A 21,189-nucleotide genomic window follows, 5' to 3' on the forward strand; every position below is an offset into this window, starting at 1 on the left:
ATTTTCATATTTAAAAAAACACATCAGTTTTTACCGAGATTTAACTGACTGCAATGGCAATGCATTGAAGTCAATGGGAAGACAGACGTCCAATGCACACAGTGTATTGAATAATGGACGTCTTTGCCACGGGCGTCAAATTATGAACATGAATAATATTTTTGGACGTCTTTTGCAAACAGTGGACGTTATTTAGTAGTTGTTCACATACAGTTTTTTTTTTCACCGTTCTTTCTCCGTTTTTACTATTAAATTCAATGGACTTTTCAATTAAGACACACCCAAAGGCCAATTAGTAACCCTAAACTAAAATAATGTACCAACAGCCGTCATTGTACTAAGAGGAGGCTAGGCTGCTAAATGACGTCCGTTGTTTTAGCCTCAAAATGACGGACATCATTTTAAACGAAGCTCAAAAACGTTGTGTGAACATAGCCTTTTTGTGTTTCAACCCAAGTCTTACCAAAAGAATGATGTAAATACTATGTGTAAACATAGCCAAACTAAGCAAACCTTTCCATATAATTTTTACCTTGTCAATTCCATTCTTGATTTTGGCCACAACCACACATCTTTTTTTTGGCCGTTTGTCTAGCCAGTACCAGGTGAATATGCTTGTGCAATTTTAGATACAGTACATTCACTGTGGCAGTGCTACATTTTACACACACACATTGGACTCCTTAGTAAATGTCCCCCATAGTATTTTGGTCAGTATTTCTGTCAGTATTTTTGTCATTATATGTAGCCAAAATCAGGAGTGGAACTGACAGGGCAAAATTATAATGTAAAGATTTACTTAGTTTGGCCACGACCACACACCTTTTTTTTACATGTTTGACAGCCGTTTTTTAAGGTTGCCATCTTCGCGTCAAAATACAGCCATTTTATACAAATTATGGCAAACTACACCTACAGTTGCGGGGTTGGAAAGAGCATGTGTAAACGAAATTAGTACAGAACCATAGATTTTTTTATTTTTTTTTGACAGGTGCTTTTCCCACTGTAATGTAATATACCCCCCCCCCCCCTTGTTATTTAGAATTGACTATATTATGCTCTGCATTAAAATGATGTAACACGGATGATATACATATGATATATATATATACCCATTGCGCAAGTTAAACGATCAAGTGCTGGACTATTTCTTTCTTTCTTTCTTTCTGTTTTTTATGTAATTTAATTTGTATTAATAAAAGTGTATATTGTTTTGGCAGTCATCTGGAAATTTATTGGTGTAAAAACCTATGTAATTCAGTGGTGCTTTCTGATATACTCACTCCACTGCATAGGAAAAGCTATTATATTGGGTTAGATTTTACTAAATGATCAATGCGGCAATGGGTAGAAACTAGCTTATAATTCCCACCAGTGCTGCAAGGCAAAAAGCCCTACATTAAAAGCATCCAGTATATAATATCTCTTTAGCTAAGACTCCACCCAATAACATTAATATTATATAACTCTAAATGAAACTAAAATCTTTCGTTCATCTGATTGACGCAGTATACAGCCTTTTTACTGCATACTTCTTAAATCAACAAACCATTTTGAAACAACGGTCCTTAATCTTGTATCTTCTTTGATTACAAAATTAGCAGTAGATTTATTATTCAGTATTTTTATATGGGTTCTAAAAAATGAGACGCTCAACAATTTTCCACTAAGCAGGGTTCTCTTGTTGATAATAAGACCATCTGCCACACTAAATATGTTCTCAGTGTGAGTTCTCGGTAATGGGCAAGTCTTTATAGATGAAAGTCATTTACCTTAGTACATCTGTTCTTACTCACTATTGGCAAATGTTTTATTATACTGTACATGCATAAGTCTTATTTCCTTGCATGTGTGTCTTTATGTGCATAATTTGTTTTTACTATATTACAGTTGCCTCTGATTCAAACTATTATATTAACTAGTATACTTACTTTATGTATTTTGCATGGTCAGTGCCAGCTTCTATTTAGATAGCCAAACACTGCACTTTCTATAAATACTGACTACGGGTTGAATATGACATTTTGTGATATAATATGACACTTAGGTGTCAGAAAACATAGCTCTTATTTTCTGTTTGTCTGATTGACTAAGTAAAATCATTTTTATGTTGTAAGAACGTAGATATTTGCTCTGGAAAATGAAAGCCTAAATGCCTTACCTATTTCTCGGCAGCATCTTTCCATATTACACCTACATGTATAATTCTACACTAGACATGTGTGCCAACAGTTTAAGAAGAGCCATGCCAGTCTTAATACTATGCCTTGCAAGATTAAACAGAATTGGTCTGCTTTCTCTTCTTCTATAGTCTTCCCTATGCTTTAATGATAAGTCTCTTTAAAGTCAAATAAACTAATTCTGAGAACGTTTCTTCACCTCAGCCAATGTCTATGTTCCCACAACTTTTGTCTCTGTCCATTTCTTAATTTTTTAAATGACATCCATCATTTTGAGTTGCGCCTTGGCTGCTCGTCAATACAATGACCGCTGTTGATACATTATTCTAGTTCGGGTGGACTAATTGCCCTTTGGGTGTGTCTTTAATTGAAAAGTCCATTGAATTTAATAGTAAATTTGCAGATTTCATATACTATATGAGTAAGTTGAAATGTACTAGATTTTTGGCAAAATGTAATATGATATGTATGATATAGAATATGCAAAGCAACTCTCTGATGCCACCATTTGGAGGTAACTTTCCCTTCAGATCTGATTTTTAATAAACCAGGCCAAAAACACCCCTGAAAAAGGGGTTATCCATCGTTGGACAGATGTTTTGGGGGTTGCCCCAACATCAGTACAGGCCAGGGTGCAGTAGTGGATTATAATAGGGGCGTTTTGGGCGGCAGCCCGGGGCCCAGAGCTCCTGGGGGCCCATGACCACCCAAAAAGACTTATACTTTCAGTAGTGTACTGTCTCCTGGCTACACTTCCGCCATGATTTGCAAAAAAATCACATTTTTTTTATGGCAATTTTGCACAAATCAGGACATCATGACATTATCTATACTGTACTATAAATGCAAGGCTAGTGCCGCAATAGTTACAGTGGGGTTGGGGGGCCCAGGCTTTGTGAACAGCCCGGGGCCTATGGTAAAGTTAATCCGCCCCTGCCAGGGTGCTGGATGGCTGCATAGAGGCCTTGTACGTACGTACGTACGTACGTAAGTATGTACATATGTAAGTACGTACGTACGTACGTGCGTATAGCATTGAAAATAAGCCATGCCCTCTGTTTATGAAGACACTGCACATTTTTTAGTAAGTCATCTTTCCTCTCAAGCAAGGTGAAAAAGTATCTAAAATAGATGAGAACAAATACCAAGGAAAAAAATGTTGGCTTGTGTCTGGAGTGCTACTGTTTGACCAGACGTTATTACACTAATTAAACAAATAACTGGTGAGCACAGCTAGAGATCACACATTGGAAGTGCAAGACAGTGTGTCTAAACATCTAAATAGAACAAACAACAAGTAAAAAGCAACATTAATATTGAGAAAATGCACATTTCAAATATTGCACAAATATATATATATTTATATATATATATATATATATATATATATATATATATATATCACAAAAAAATGTAAAGAAGATAGCTGCAAGAGCTTGGCAGATACAACAACTTAACCCCACACTTTATATTTGGTTCCCATAGCTTCCTCAGTAGACATTAGTCTATGTTCCCATTAAGTGAAAATAAGTGCAAATAATGACTGCTGTTGAAAAACAACGGCTCTATTTGCACTTATTTTTACATTTTGTGGACAATGGGGGACATTTATTAAGTCCAACGTTTTTTGCGGCGGGCTTAAAAATGTCCTCGTTTTTGCCCCCCCCCCCCCCCCACTGCCTCTACATAAATCCTGCATAAAACCTACAGCAGCTCAGACCTGGCATTGGTTTCCTTATCATTTTTCTACGGAACTAGAGTCTGTGCTCCCTGTTACGCCCGCTTTTTTTTTAGGTTGATAAATTCCTCCAATGTGTCTATTTGAATTTTTTGTGGTATTTAATATTTAGTAAAATAAAGAATATATATATATATATATATATATATATATATATATATATATAAACATTTGAAGTGTGCATTTTTCTTTCTCAATGGGGCAGTCACCTTTTGTAATTGTACATTTATTAATCCATAATTTAAACATTACTCTGCGTTGTGTTGTGTAGTATTCTAACTTATTCTCTGTGTATTTTACAGCTACATTTTCTGGTCAAACAGTAGAGCTGCACACACAAACCAGCAATATTTTTCTTGGTTCTTCCACTTTACTGTGCCTGCAACCAAACACTGTTGGTGAAGTTGGAGTCCAGAGAAGCAAACTGTAATTTTCAGAGTTGGGCCTATAAAATTGTGTTTTTCCTGTAAAATTTTGTTTAGTTGGTTCTGTGCACCCATATACCTAAATACAGACAGGCGGAGGGGTGCGGGAAAATAATAAACAATGTTAACTTAACTATTTTCATACCCCATAGTGCTGCTCTGGGGTCCCATTCACAGCCACTGGTGACCTGCAGCTCTCCCAGCTGCAATGTCATATACATGGCTGAGTGATTGCCTACTCAGCCTCTCAATGACTGGGATGGGTCACTGCCCCAGTCACTGGCTGGCTGAGTGGGCAATCACTCGGTCGGGTAGTGATGTTGCAGCTGGAAGAGCCAGGTACATGACATATCCAGTTTTAAGCTGAAGATGACAGCCGGTGGTAGTCAACTGGACCTGTTTGAGGCACAGTGGCTGCCTACCATTTTTCATTTTCTTGGGACTTCCTCTTTAAAACAAGGAAGAAATTTATTAATATTTTAGTATATTTTTTATGTTTGCTCCAGGTTTTTGATCAAAAAGAAAAATACTGACCAAAACGGTATTGCGTGGGAGTAACATGACACATACAGGGTATCAGAGAACACAAAAGACGGAAGGCCTAAGGCATCATGTCCTTAGGCCCTGTACTAAGCAACAGTCAAAGAAAGCCTTTCTCATAATATATTGGTCAAGATACACTGTTCATTTTAAATTAAGTAAAAAAAATACTATTTAGTAAGATAGAAGTGTAAAAATTCATATTAAAATTGAATTCTATTCAATTTGCGTATTTTACATCGCCATTGTGCCAACCAAATAAGTGTATGTGTTTACATTATACACAGAGCACTGAATACATACACTGAGTAACATGTAATGAAGAAAAATGCTGTTGACAAAAAAGAAAGCCATCACCGTGAAGAGTGGACAGCGCATTCTGCATATCAGCAGATGGACCACTTTTTTATTTCTCTTGCCATATCTATCATCATTGAATCCCATTAGTTCATGCTTGTAATATGGAGCCACTACACTGCATGACACAGCTACAGTTTTAATTACTCTGAACTGATTTCATTTGGAAAGAAAGTGCAGAGAGCATGTAGATTGTTATCATAACCTTAATTGCTTGTCTCCTGTGATTATTCATTATGCTAACTTTAAACCTGGTTTACAGCACTATTTTTTAAATGATGACTTCTATGGACAGTCATTTTTTTAACAGGTCCTTTAGCTTCCATTAGATTACTGCTGTGACTGAAAATGAGCTCATTTTATCACGTTACTGCCCAGAACATTTTTCTGGAAGATTAAATCTAGGCTATTTAGGCAAAGTGCTGCTCTATGGCAAAATGTAAATAACCTATAGAGAGTGAAGCCCTTAAAAGTTATCCTCAATTATTGCTTCCGAGAGGTCAGTTTTACAGTGACACAAATATAGTGGTTCATTTTTACTAACAAACTAAAATTTGAAACATTTATGGGAAGAGACTTATATTACCGATACGTAAAGTTTGATAGATTCAAAGAGTTTAGTTTTATCGACTATAACAAATTATCTTTATTATACTCCCTAATGGAGGAAAATCCAATTACTACTATGATTATAAGAAGATAGAGATCACCATATAAAAACCTCATAACACGTCATTTTAAAATGCTTTACTACAGAGTAACACACTTCTGAAAACTTAAGAGGACTTTACATCAATTACAAAATTGGGAAAAATAAACTTCTTCACATTATAAAGTCCACACTAAGTGTAAGACAAAAATGTCTTTTGGTTCCTATGAGAAACCTAATAAAAATTCTCACCCACCCATATCATACCACCAGATACATTTGTGCCAATTTAAGAAGAACCTGTCAGGTCCCTGGTGCCTCGTACACTGCCCCCAGGACCTGACAAAATAGGAGAACAGCATTTTGACACTTTCTCCATTGATTTATGTGATTTTGCAAAGAACTGGAAAATTATTTTGAACAGCTTGCATATGTTATGTAAGTGACTACTATCCATTCATCTACTACCTCCTCTTGTCAATTGCACTTCTCACTTTAAAGTTCTTTTTTGGCTCTACGTAGCAGTGTATAGAGTATGGGAGAACATTGTGAGAATTCTGTTCTTCTCACCTGTCAGGTCCTGATACCACTGTGTAACGAAAGGAGATGTGACATATTCCCTTTTATTTACATCGCATGCAGAAAAAGTGTTCAACACATTAATATTTCCAGTAATCCAAGTTCCGAATAGAACTAGCCATGTCAGTGCTCGTATAATAAAATAAACTTCAGTGTCAATACTATAGTGCAGCTCGGAAGTACTACACGTAGGAGAGAATTGACGAAGAATACCATTTTACATGCATACCTCTTACTATATGTGCCATTTCATCCATGGCTGTCCATGTGCCACGCTTTGAGATCTACACCAGCTCTGGGCTAACACTTTCATCTACAACTAAGTTCACTAACCTAAGGATCCTTATACATAAGCCGATTATAGGCCACGAACATTGCTAGAGACGATTCTGCAGGCCATAATCAGTCCGTGTAAAAGGGGCAGCCAAAGTCCGATTATCAGCTGATCACATCTTTTGACCATGCTCAAAATTTTTCTTTATTGGCCACACATCTCCATGTTAACAGGGGTTTGTGCGGATAAGTAAGATTAGGAGAAACTGACAGCATAGATATGTATATATATATATATATATATATATATATATATATATATATATATATATAAATATATATATATATACGTGCTTTCATTTTGCAGATCACAAGAAGCAGTCTATACATACCAGCCACATCATTTGTAAGGCTGGTTTCACATTGCGCTTTTGTTGTCAGTTTACAGTATGTTGACATTTTAGTTAAAAAAAAAAAAACGGATGTAAAAATGAATGCAATTGTGTGCAATCCGTTTGAATCCGCTTTTCCATTGACTTCCATTATAAAAAAAAGAACAGATCAAAATTGATGTGCTTTTTTCTTTTTTTTAATGTATCAAATAATTTTTTCCGGGTTTCACAGCATATTTTTAATGGAAATATAGGTGATAAAATGCAAGGGCTATGGCCTTTTAACCCCTTAACGACATAGGGCATATATTTACGCCCTGATGCCGTTAGGGACGTTCAGAGCGGGGCCGCGCGGCGACCCCGCTCTGAACCGTGGCGGTCCCGGGTGCCGCTTGTAGCCCAGGACCGCAGGTATTAGCGGGCACGGTCCGATCGCCGTGCCCGCTAATACAGTAATCAGTTGCAGTTGTCAAAGTCGATTACCGGACGCAGCGTCATCCCTGGTGTCTAGTGGGGAGATCGCTCCTCCGGGATGTTATCCCGGAGGAGCGATCTCCGTAACTGAAGCCGGCCGGGGACTGCTCCAAGATGGCGCCGTCCCCGGCTCGTCACTCGTTTTATTCCGGCTGCAGCAGCCGGAAGTAAACGAGTGCCTATCTCATGGATCTCTGCAGAATATCTATGCTACAGAGATCTCTATGAGAGATCAGAGCACTTATACTAGAAGTCCCCTAGGGGGGCTTCTAGTATAAGTGTAAAAGTTAAAAAAAAAAGTGTTGTTATTAATAAAAAGCCCCCTCCCCTAATAAAAGTCTGAATCACCCCCCTTTTCCCAGGTTATTAATAAAAGTAAATAAATAAATAAACAAACATGTTTGCTATTGCCGCGTGCGCAATCGCCTCAACTATTAATTAATCACATTCCTGATCTCGCATGGTAAACTGCGTCAGCGCCAAAAAATCCCAAAGTGCAAAATTGCGCATTTTCGGTCGCATCAAATCCAGAAAAATTGTAATAAAAAGCGATCAAAAAGTTGTATATGCGCAATCAAGGTACCGATAGAAAGAACATATCATGACGCAAAAAATTACACCTGACACAGCCCCATAGACCAAAGGATAAAAGCGCTATATGCCTGGGAATGGAGCGATTTTAAGTGACGTATATTTGTTGACAATGGTTTGAATTTTTTACAGGCCATCAGATACAATATAAGTTATACATGTTATATATCGTTTTAATCGTAACGAATTGAGGAACATGCATAACAAGTCAGTTTTACCCCAGGGCGAATGGCGTAAAAACACATTTCCCCAAAATAAACAAAATGCGTTGGTTTTTTTTTTCAATTTCACCACACTTTGAATTTTTTTCTGGTTTTGCAGTGTACTTTATGCAAAAATTCAGCCTGTCATTGCAAAGTACAATTAGTGTCGCAAAAAATAAGGGCTCATACGGGTTTCTAGGTGGAAAAATGCAAGTGCTATGGCCTTTTAAGCACAAGGAGGAAAAAACGAAAACGCAAAAATCGAAATTGGCTCTGTCCTTAAGGGGTTAAACATGAGGGGGGGAAAACAAAAGTGCAAAAATGAAAAGTGGCCCAGGAGGGAAGGGGTTACAGAACAATAGAGAAATTAGATATAGCTCAAGATTAAGCACATGACCTTGTGATGGTCAAAAATATATAGGTTTTATCTTTGAATGCTACAAATATTATGAAGTTTTTATTCTTGAGTGAAACAAAGATACGTTGATTTTATCTTTATTATGAAGTGAATAGTAATCTTCACAAAAGTCTCTACTACTAGTGGTTGGACATCTGTATCCATATACTGTATATACTGTATACTATAAAGACTGACCATTCTAATACTGGAGATTGGTGAAAAAACTTCTTTCCACTGTGTGTGCTTTGTGCATCATAATTTACATAACAGATTAAATGTTATTTAATAAAATTTCTAAAATGGATTGACATCCCATACCACCCTATAAATAGCTATGGCAATAAAACCCAATTAATAGTAATAATAATTATTATTATAATTATTATTACTACAGCATTGTTGTTATTATTATTGATGTTATTATTATTATTATTATTATTATTATTATTATTATTATTATTATTATTATTACTATTATTATTATTATTATTATTATTATTATTATTATTATTATTATTATATTTATTTTTATAAAAGTTCTGGTGCACTAAATGTGCAAAGGTTCTTAAGGTGAAAAATGCTAAATTCTTTCTTGTTTCTACAGATAATATGGAGAGTGGATGACCCATGTCACAAGGAATAGCCCAGGTTAATCTGAGGCAGATACTAACAAAATCCTCACATGCACAAGGGATTTCTGCAATAAAATGTTGTGGGCTGTGGATGCAGAGTTGAAGTGCATCCCTATCTTCTAGGTCATCTTCTTACGTGATTACTGATGACGAGGTCAATCTCAAAGGCTAAGGTCACAGAGCGTAGGAAGAACTTGAATATATCAAGAGTGTTAAACCTGCAGGAAAAAAACAATCACGAGGATAAAGCATAAAATACACTTATTCAGTGTTATGTCATATGATGCATCTGTGCTTGGTCAGCAGCAGGAGGAAGAATTTTCTAGAAGATTAATTTGCTTGTAAATGAAGACCACATGTGTGTGTGACCAAAACTCGTAGATGCAGAGACAACACCCTTGCTTATTAGAGTCAGTCATTAAAAAAGCACTCCCAGATCATTCTGTATGCAGTAAGTCACCCAACATATATAATTCAGCTAATTTTACCTTATGTAGTTGTTCCTTTCTATCTGAAAATTTCTAAAATCATTTACAGTTGGGTCATGTGATCTCATGGTGACCTCTTGGAAATTATATCTTTTTTAGTGCTCGAAGTAGGGTAACTATCTCAGCCAGCATAACTTTCTATGGGTAGCTGAATGGGCTGTTCTACACAAGTTTTCTTTTACAGTTGGGTGCAGAGAAACTCCCATTAGAGATACTTATGATGATTATGCAGCTCCTGTTACACAGTTATGATGGATTCAATGATAGTTGAGCCTTTAGTCTTTAGCCTATTTAAAGATATACAAAGATGGACATTATTAGTCAGGGAGAGATGGTAATGACTCTAACTGCGCATATGCTGCTGGGCTGATGCATCATGGGATTGACAGCAGATTTCAAAAAGAGAGATTGCAGACAGGAGAGGGACTGCCACCATAGCAACCAGAGAGGCTGCTAAAGGGCCCGCCACATCAGGGGGCCCAGTCATCTGATCTGCCCTGCAATGTCCCTGGTTAGCCACTGAGGACTTTTGTCCTGAGACTGACTAGCCAGGCCCGCACCCGCTCACCCACCAGCACTACACTAGGAGCCCGGCACCTCAGACTCCCCTTCTCCAATCACTGCTGGGCAGGCACTGCTAAGGCAGCACACAAAGAGGGAGAGACCTGCAGGTCACACGACCTTTGTCACATGACCCAAAGGTCCTCAAATTTACTGTGAAGAGATTGGCCTGAGGAGAAGAGGAGTGTGGGTGAGTATATGTATATGTGTGTGTATGTCTGTCTGTGTCAGTGGTGTCAGTGGAGTGAGTGTGTCTGTGTATGCAGCAGCTGCTATTCATGCTGTTATCCCCCCTACCCCATTACACATGGAAGATGTTCCCGCCAATAATGTATATTGAAGTTAAGGAAGAAAAAGGAAGAGTGTGAGTTCAACTGCTTGGTTTACAGATCTAACGAGGTGAGCCTAGAATATTCCTATACCCCAAGGAATTAGTAAGTAGACAATAGAAAGAGAATGTATAGGTCCTCGAGTTAGAAATGTACAAGGATAAGGTTTAAAAAGATTTAATATAAATAGTAAATACGTACAATCAATATTTAGGAAATATAGTTAAAATTAGAGATGCATCTAAGGATCCACATACGTAGTGGAAAAATAAAAAATAAAAATAAAAATGAAAAAATGCAAAAGCAGAAAGTGAAAAAAATATGTAAATAAAAATGAAAAGGAAAGAAAATAAAAAATAGATAAAAGGTATATGGATAAAAAATAATAAAATAAAACCACAATTCGAAAATAATCAAATGTTTTGTGCAGTAATCATCATATAATCATAAAGTTATTGGTATACATAGATTAAATAGGGTTATGCACTGGATTGGCAAACGTGTTAAAATTAATAGTGTTCTCAGTTGGCTGTTATGTGGATCGCTCTTGCAGTGTGTTTTGCATGGTACACTGTAGCGATCTCTGCTGTAAACAGCCGAAGTAGCGCTTGCAGCACTGCTGAGTGTGACAAGTGCGGCGCTTTAGATAGTCAATTAATGTCTATTGATCCACTATTTGGTATTGGTAGTAATATATAAGTTCAATGGTGTAAATACACCGCTCACCGCTCCACCGTGTAGCGTGCAGTCTCAGGTCTGTAGCGCTGGACCATGAATATAGGCAGGGATGGTTGCCGCGTATGGCTCACTCCGGCAGGGATGATGACAGGCGCTTTGGCGCTGAGGTCCACTCAGTGTTAGGCGGGTTTATGGCCACGCGCATGCGTGGTAGCTGTTGTTGCCCACGGGACCACGTGTTGAAATGGCGCTAAATTTCAAATTTCTTGTTTTCAAAGTATGTAGCGGTTTTTGGTGGATCCGGTGAGTATTAATAAGTGGATCATAGATGTATTATTCCAGCTGAATAATACATCTATGATCCTGCCCCAACCTATGTTTCAGTCAGCATCTGCCTTTGTCAAGGGGCTGATAAAGGCAGATACCGAAACATACTTCGGGGCAGGGGTGCGCGGTGATTGCACTGATCGTCTCACTGCTGAGATACAATCCCAGCATGCAGCAGCATGCGTCTTTTTCCGTCTGTCAATCAAATCCTACTCATTCATTTCATGGAGTATGGACAGAAAGGGCGACATTTATCCAGACTGGCATATGAAGTCTGCCCCGTGCCTTACTGCACCTCCTCCTGCCTGCCTATGAGGCAAACGGGGGATATAGCTGGCGTACGCCACTGAAAAGGGGTGAATCTGTCCCCTTACCATGGCGTACCCCTGGGGCGCATTTTGACAAATGCCCCTTAAAGAGTTTGACATCCAGCAACAGGAGGGGAAGGGGGGATTCAAAAGTTTGCTATGGGGCCCATCCCCTGATTGCAGGATAGCAATTAAATTTATAGAAACAGCAGAGCTGGGACGCAATAGATAACACTGCGTGAATAATGATGTGCATACGCATTATATGGAGAAAATAAAAAATCTCAAAGTGCTTCTGAAATCTTATACAAAGTTGCACCCTAGGGAGATAAATGCTACTTTGATTGAAGAGGCTGGATTTTAGTAAATTCCAGGCCTTTCACAGCACTTTATTTGTCCCATTTACACAGAGCCAATTGATGTTGTTTCAGGTAACAAAAAGGCAAGAAGTCTTGATAGTCTCTTTAAGGGTACGTTCACACGTACAGGATCTGCAGCAGATTTGATGGCACAGATTCGAAGCTGCAGATTCAAAGCAAATCAATTCTGGGCCATCAAATCTGCTGCAGATCTAAAAGGGTGCCTTCACACAATCCAAGTTCACTGCGGATACTCAGTATCATTTTAGTAAATATGACTCTGCATTCTCGCAGCCGATTTTATTTCCGCTCCGAGAATGTATAGAAATGGTAGTTAAAACGGAGACAAAATGCAGGAATAGGCTTTTATTCTTACATCTGGGAGGACTGGTCAGAGTTCTAGAGACGGAAACAAGCCTAAAGTATTAGTTTAGTGTCAGCTGATTAAATAGCCGAAAACCTTTTTGAGACAAACTTTCATGGCCCAGCTGACCACATGCACTGCAGCAGAAAATAAAATACTGCCGCAATAAAATATTTTTGTGTGAGCATTAAAGGTACACTCATCATTTAAGGCATCCTTTCCTAGTCTAATGCAGATGTATTAATGTAGTAACAGCATTTATTAATCTGAGTCATAAATTGTGGGACTTCAGTTGTATCTGTGTTCACAATAAAACTGCAAGTATTCCAATTCAAAGATGCATACTCCCACCTAGTGGAAACACTACCTGAACAGCAATGATGAACGAGAACATTCTGTCGGATGTGTAAAAGAGAATTTTAATGTTACAACTCTATGTTAGTCATATTTTTCTTATTTATATTTTTTCATTGTTATTGTTATTCATGTGAGCATCAACTTTTATATACAGTATAACGTAAGCATGTATCTAGGACGTATATGACAGATAAAGACATGAAAAGTGGATAGAAACAAACAATATTACCTATTCCATCAGGCAGAAAGATTTTTTTTTCCCTGATGTTTAATTGGTTCATTAGAGGAATACAGGATCCATGGAGGCGCTTCAATTATCTACTGTCGTGTAACCTAACAAGAATGAGGAGAATAGTCTTTACATTCTATTCCCCACCATTGTTTCCAAAGTAAAATTCTAGTCTGGCCTATAGAGATCTTGAAATCCCAGTAATCCAGCATTCACCTTTTACAATAGCAAAGTGCAGAAAAATTGAGCATGTCTGCGAACAGTTTGTGATGCTCCCTTGTTTTATTACTAATGGTACATTGTACCTGTCTGGAACCAATGGAGGAGTAAGAGGAGAAGCTGGAAACTGTCTGGCTTCAGCAATGAAAAATGATGGTCCTGGATTAAAGGGGCCATAAAAATAACCCTTCCCACCTTATTTGTACTAGGTATCCACTGTCTAGTTTTTTTTCCTGCTGGTATAGGAGAAATAGGTAGGACCCAATGCAAATAGATATCTACAAAAGAAGTAGTTTTTTTTAACTTTTTTAATCTCCTTGGGAACTGTCTATACAGCAACAAAAAAAATGTATATCTATTGCACTGAACAGTTAAAGGGGTATTCTGTCGGAAAGAGGCGAATACCCCAGAAGTGCCCTGTACTCAGCTCTTTCCATCACTCCGTAGAAATGAATTGAGCTGACCCGCGTGCTGGCGGAGTCTGATACGGAGATTGCCGGGGTGGGGTTCAGGGGTCGGACACCCTGCGATCTCCTACTTTTCCCCTATCCTGTGGATAGGGGAAAAGTTAGTTTTTCACGGAATATCCCTATAAATCAGTCATCTACTAACTATAGATGTGACATGGTGACATGCAATGAAAAAATGAGCTTCTTAGCATACCAAATCGTGTGTACCCTCCCACCATGGTAAGGTGACCTCAAAAACAGACATAGATATGCAGCTCTTGGGATAAAAATAAGCCTACAGTGATTTAGGCTTACATTTTTAGCTGTCAAAATCTTGCTGTTCTAAATAATGGTGGAATCGAAATAAAGTTCTTTGAAATTGTATCTGTGAACCTCTGACTATGCCGTGACCTGTACCTCATACATGGTTGCTATTGTGGGCTTGCTGATACCACTTGTGGTTGTGAGCTGAGCAGCGAGATCCTATGATGGCTTTTGCTCTATGACTTTTATGTACCTGGATACTCAGGTGGCTGACATTGTGTGCCCCAGCCACAATTCACTCTTTGGGGGAGATTTATGAAAGGGTGTAAATATACACCTGGTGTAAACTGCCCACAACAACCAATCACAGCTCCTCTTATATTTTACCAGAGCTAAAATCTGAGCTGTGATTGGTTGCTGTGGGCAGTTTACACCAGGTGTATATTTACACCCTTTCATAAATCTCCCCCTTTATGTGTGTCCCACTGCCAGCTACTATCCCTCTCCCAAGTAGTGCAAATTAAGATGCACAGGGTAACTATATGCAAAAAGTTTGGTCTGGTTATCTTCCTATCTGTGGCACTAACCCCAAATTCTTTTGCCACTGGCAATATTTAAATTCTCAGTGTGTTTTTTGTGTAATTATAGCACTGCTTTACACATTGCACAATAAACAGCAATGTCTGAGAGAAGTAATAAAGGGAAATGTAGTCCTCCTCATTATTAATCCCTCCTATGGAAATATCTACTGGGACGTATAGCAGTGCACCACATGCGAAGTCTGAACAAGGATTTGCAGCCAGGGGAGTCAGCTCAGATTCAGTAGGAGCAGAGTTGTGTGCTCCGTCAGCGAAGAGCAATGAGAGGTCTGTGATAGAAGAAGAACAGGAGCTCAAAGCAGTCCCAGGGAGAGGGAGAGAGGGAGCCAGGGAGGGTGCTGCAGGCAAGGATGTGTATTGTCGCCGCTCAGCCACTTCAGCGAGGATCGGCCGTCGGGGACGGGAGCTTGTGGATCTATTCTTCCTCTTTCTCCACTTAGCTGCTCGGGTGGGCATGGTGGTCTTGTCTGCTCTCCCCTGGGGCTGAGCAGTGGGTTCGGGAGACATAGAAGCTTGCCACGCCGCCTGTACCTCGGAAGCGAGAGCTCTCAGCCAGTAGTCAGGAACGAGGCCTGTGCCATCTTGGTTCTTCTTCACTGATGGGAGAGACATTTGAGTTTTCCTCCGAGCTGCCGCTGATGCTCTCTTCGAAGTTGTCTGCATCTGATTCGGTTAAGGAGCTTCTCGAGGATCCCCAGAACGTGAAAATAATAAAAACCTCTTCTGCTTTTTTTTTTTTTTTACTTAATGTGAACATAGCTAAAAAAGGTGGGGGCCTGGATTCTATACACATGTGGGTAGCTGGGCTGCTGCTCTTAAAAGGCCTCCGCCGTGCATAAGGGCCCCTTAGTATCTTCCAAAAAAACACATATTTAGTCAATAAGGGACTAAAATATAATTTTATTCATACACACAGTGAAATATATATTAAAAATAAAAATACTAAATACTAGTATTGCTGATTTTTTGTCCAATCATATATCATAAAAATAAAATAATAACACCAATGATAAAGATAATCATGGCTCTAAAAATCATGGCCCTGTAGAAGAAAAAATAGGGGATAGAACTGGGTGAATTAGAGCATTTAAAGGTAATTTTAAACAAAAGTAAAATTCAACAAAAGTAAAGTAGACTTAAAAAAAGATAGGTCTCAGTGGATGAATAAATTATGACTTTTAGAAGGCAAGGAGGGAGAACTAAAAATATAAAAACAAAAGTTATCTGGAGTCATTTAAGTGAATCAGTCCACTGCAATTCACAATTCAAAACTGCTGACACTGTTAGGATTAAGATCAAGGAGATGCATGGTACCTTTTATATATCCAGCTGTGTTTCCAGCACATAAGCCAGAAAAACATCAGAGGATGATTTTGTTTCATGCATGATGTATTTTCAAGCTAATTTGCAGTGAAAATAAAACAAAGTGTGAACAGATAAAAATAAAGTGCCATATTTTGTGAAAACAGCTAATAAACAATGGGCATGTTGATTAGTTGGATGGTCATAATAAATTATGACTGTTATTCTGTACGGTGTGGGAACTGCCATGGAATTTCTTCCTTCAATGGAGCACATTGCTATATTGAAAATATGTTCGTATTCCTACCATAACATTATGGCTGTGTGTTACACCATTATTATAGGGTATGTCAGATGTGTAGCTAGCCTTTCCTGCCCCCGGGCAAACATTCAGCTTTGCGGCCCCTCCTTGGTTATTTGTTGGGACAGTGCCCATTTACAGAAACACAGCAAATTATAGTCACACATCTCCTATCATAGCCAATTCTTCTCTGTACTTCCCCTCACACAGTCAATCCTATACATTATAATGTTCAGCAGCCAGATAGTAATCACAGTCAAGGCTGCTGCAACTCCTCTTCAGTCCCAACTGGGCTTGCTTCTCAGGCTCCCGGCTCCCAGGTGTCCCGCTCAGCCAATCAGTGTGCTGTGCTGACTGATGAGCGGGATGCCAGGGAGCCAAATTTTTATTTCACACCGAGTATGTAAACACTTTCCCCCTTAACCCACAGCTGACAGGAGAATACTTTACCTGTCCATTGATTGAACGCCAGGGAGCTGGAGAAGCAAGCAGGAGTGCGACCAGGTAACATATTAGCCAGGCAGCACTGGGTTAAGTGGGACGGGGCTTTACATACTCACAGTGGAATGAAAAATCTGCTGTGGGTATATGAAGCCATAGAATATTACAGTATCCAGTATCGCAGCTGATTTTGCTGTGGAACTTGCAATGTGAAATCTGCTGAGATACTGTATGTGTGAAACTGGCCTGAAAAGGTAAATTTTTTATGGCAGGGAATTGAGGGAAGGAGGGAAGAGGTCTGCACAGCCACGCCAATTTGTGTAGCGTTCCATATTTTTAGACTAAGGCAGAAAGATAGCTTTTTAGACATGTGTTATGAGCAGCATTAGCCAGTATTGGGCTGGGATGATGCGTATAACAAATCGCATCCAAGACAGAGTCCTTAAGACTAGTTTTACAGTGTTCAGGCAATCACAGAGAGAGCAGTGCCAGTTACCAAGATGGGCAGGGTGTTTTGTGCTTATCACTAGCCCATCACGTTTAGTAAAGTTGATAGAACAGTAAGTTCATCAGTTTAATACTTGTGGCCAGAGTATTACTAATTGGCATACTGACCGGACATCTCAGCCTGCACCTTATACTGCGAGAGTCATCCTGCGGCTTTATGACTCTGAATATCGCACAAAGGTATCATGATCGCTCTCTCAGAGCCCCGTGAGGGACTCGTTGCCCCCTGGCAGCTCTGTTCTGTGGTCTCATGCCCATTTTTAAAGACACTCTTTCACTGGTGGTTTGAGCACATTTTGTTAATATAACATTAGTTGATTAAATAAAAGTTAAGTTTTAGCCCCCAAGGCAACATAGGCACTGGGAGTAACCCTCCACACCCTTCTGTTCTATGAATATGAAACGCTTTAAGCAAATGTACTGATGGTACATTTGCTTTAAAGGGGTTTGTCAAGTTTTTTTTACTTGTTCTTGTCTCATACTTGTCCCCTAACCAGGGATGTCTCCTCGTCTCCTCTAACCAAGCATGGGGACCCTGTAGCCCTCCAGCTGTTGCAAAACTACAGTGGCTGTCCAGGCTTGATGGAAATTGTAGATTTGCAACAGCTGGAGAGGTGAAGGTTTCCCATCCTTATACGTATTCACACATACAGGATCCACAGCAGATTTGATGGAGTAGATTTTACCCTGTGTTCAGTTATTTAGATTAAATCTGCTGCGGATCAGCACCATCAAATCCGCTGCGATACGGTATGTGTGAAGCTACCCTTTAACAGAGAACTCATGCTTGACAAAAAAACATGGAAATGTGTCCTTGCTGAGGTTATACATCTAAGAAAACCTTTTGTTCTAGCAATCAGTGGAGGTACAAGCTATCAAACGTTAGTGATCCAGCATTTATTATCTATCGATCAGTTGAAGATAAATGATAGTGGCCTGATCACCTCTTAATGATAAAATTTAGCTTTTTGGATCATTTTAATTACATCTCTATATATCAAAATGTTTTAATACCAAAACAGCAATCAAAGCAACTTAAACACCAAATAATCCAGACCAAGGAATAAAACCTTATGGCTACAAAACTTGTAATTTTGCAAAACATATAGGAATATTAAATTCACCAGGATGTAGAAAAAGAACATTTTGTTCCACAGACTCTGTTATTTGCAATATTTTTCATTCTTATAGGAAACAAAGTTTCATTAACGGATCACCTGGGATAACGCAAAAGTTAACTTTTTCAACATATTTTACAAATGTTAGGTTCAAATTAAGAAACACAGTTTTTAACTAGAAAGCCAAAACAAAGAAAACAAAACAAGCTAATCTTGCTACAAACTATTATTAAGAAACACCAATATATTGTAGCATTCCTGGGAGATTTACACCACTACCTATAAATGAGGTATATTTCACTCCCTTCTTTTAAAATTGTTTGCCACTGCTTCTCTTTGCAAGGGAAATTAGATTGTGAACATTCATAATATGAATAAGCCAGGCAAATACAGAGTTCTAACAAAACTTTGTTTTCTATCAAGGGAGAAAATATGTTAAACGTAGTGTAAACGTAGTGTGTGTGTGTGTGTGTGTGTGTGTGATTCATGCACAAAAAAAATATTTTAAAATATTAATTATTTTATCCAGTGAACATAATAATGTTATATATTCTTTCAGCTAAATTTCCTAGAATATCTTTGTTTGCATGTGTTTTTGTATAAGGATGTTTTGATGTTTATTTTAGTATATAAAATATTCAAATATCCTAAATCAGTTTCAAGGCAATATTGCTCAAAACCACAATAGGTACTCTGGTCACTAAGCACAAGAAGCGAGAATGTTTTATGTTGTATTACTTTTCAGCTTGTGCTATGTACTTTAGTGGAAGTAGGGTCTGAGGTACTGTCATTATTGTAACATGGCAGGGTAAAATCTCAATTTTAAAATTGGAGGCAAATAAAAAAGGGTCTTACCATTGACAATTGAGGGTTGGAGACAGCTGACATGCTCCTCCCTATCAAGGCTGGTTTTATGCACTATAAGCTACTGGAAAACAAAATTTCCAATGGGGCTGAAGAGAAGAGTTCAAACCTTCTCCTGTGGATACTGCCATAAAGGTTTGTTCGCACACATTGGAGTTTCATTGTAGTAATGCAACAGAGGGTGGAAATTAAATGTTTAATTACTGCAATTATGTGAAACAGTAATGCAATGAAAATGCAACAAAAAGGCCTAAGGGTCTTCATAGGATGCACAGCTCTGGGCAATTGTGCAGCTGGCTATCCATAACCCAGCTGCACCTTTCTACACATAAGCTGGGATCATAACACAGAGTATGTCCAGCACATTTTTCAGAAAATGCATTTTCTGATTAAAATGTCTTTGGCTCTGATGCCTAATTACATCCCCTAGACGACCCTGGGCATACCTGTATGTCCTGGGCCGCCTAAGGGACAATGTGCCGCTTGTAGCCAGGGACTGCGGCTATTATCGGGCACGGTCCGCTCGCCATGCCCACTAATAAAGTATTCAGATGCACTTTCACAGCTGCATCTGAATACTACTTGCAGCCTTTACCTGGTGGTCTAGTGGGGGGATCGCCCCCCCCCCCCCACACACACACACACACACGTCTTTGTCACGGAGGAGCGATCCCTGCGTCTGTGGCCGGCCGGAGTCTGCGCTGTAATGACGCTGATCCCGGCTCGGCACTCGATTGCTTTCGGCTGCTGCAGCCGAAAGCAATCGAGTGCCGATCTCATTGATCTATGCTGTATAACTATACTGCATAGATCTCAATGAGAGATCAGTGTACTTATACTAGAAGTCCCCCAAGGGGGCTTCTTATATAAGTTTTTAAAAAAAAGGTGTTATTATTAATAAAAAAAGCCCCCTCCCCTAATAAAAGTTTGAATCACCCCTTTTTTCCCATGTTATAATTAAAAATAAATAAATAAACATGTTTTGTTTCGCCGCATGCGTAATCGCCCAAAATATTAAATTACCGATCTCTCACGGTAAACGGCGTCAGCGCAAAAAAATCCCGCCAAAAAAATTGCGCATTTTTGGTCGCATCAAATCCAGAAAAAATTGTAATAAAAAGCGATCAAAAAGTTGCATATGCGCAATCAAGGTACCAAAAAAAAGTATAGATCATGGCGCAAAAAATTACCCGAGTCCCACAGCCCCATAGACCACAGGATAAAAAGACAAACAAAAACCCTCCAAATAAAAAAATGCATGTTTTTTGTTTTCAATTTCACCACACATTTTATTTTTTTCTGCTTTTGCAGTGTACTTTATGAAAAAATATAGCCTGTCATTGCAAAGTACAATTAGTGGCGCAAAAAATAAGGGCTCATGTTGGTTTCTAGGTGAAACAATGCAACTGCTATGGCCTTTTAAGCACAACCACCATTTGTCTTTCCTTTAGATTAGTAAGGGGGCATTTACACATCCCATAATGATGGTACATGTATGGATGCTTTGCTACAGACCGGAATTTGGGACTCCTGGCACCTTTTTAAATCTTTGCCCTACTGTAATAACACGCTATACTGACATGCTGAGAAACAGTTTCGGAGCTCCCAGCAACATTATGAATGATAATGCTCGAAACTCTGAATTCTGTTTCATAGTACATTGTCTATATTTACGGACCATGCACAGAATGT

This window comes from Dendropsophus ebraccatus, chromosome 9, assembly GCF_027789765.1.
Source record: "Dendropsophus ebraccatus isolate aDenEbr1 chromosome 9, aDenEbr1.pat, whole genome shotgun sequence".
Taxonomy (NCBI): domain Eukaryota; kingdom Metazoa; phylum Chordata; class Amphibia; order Anura; family Hylidae; genus Dendropsophus; species Dendropsophus ebraccatus.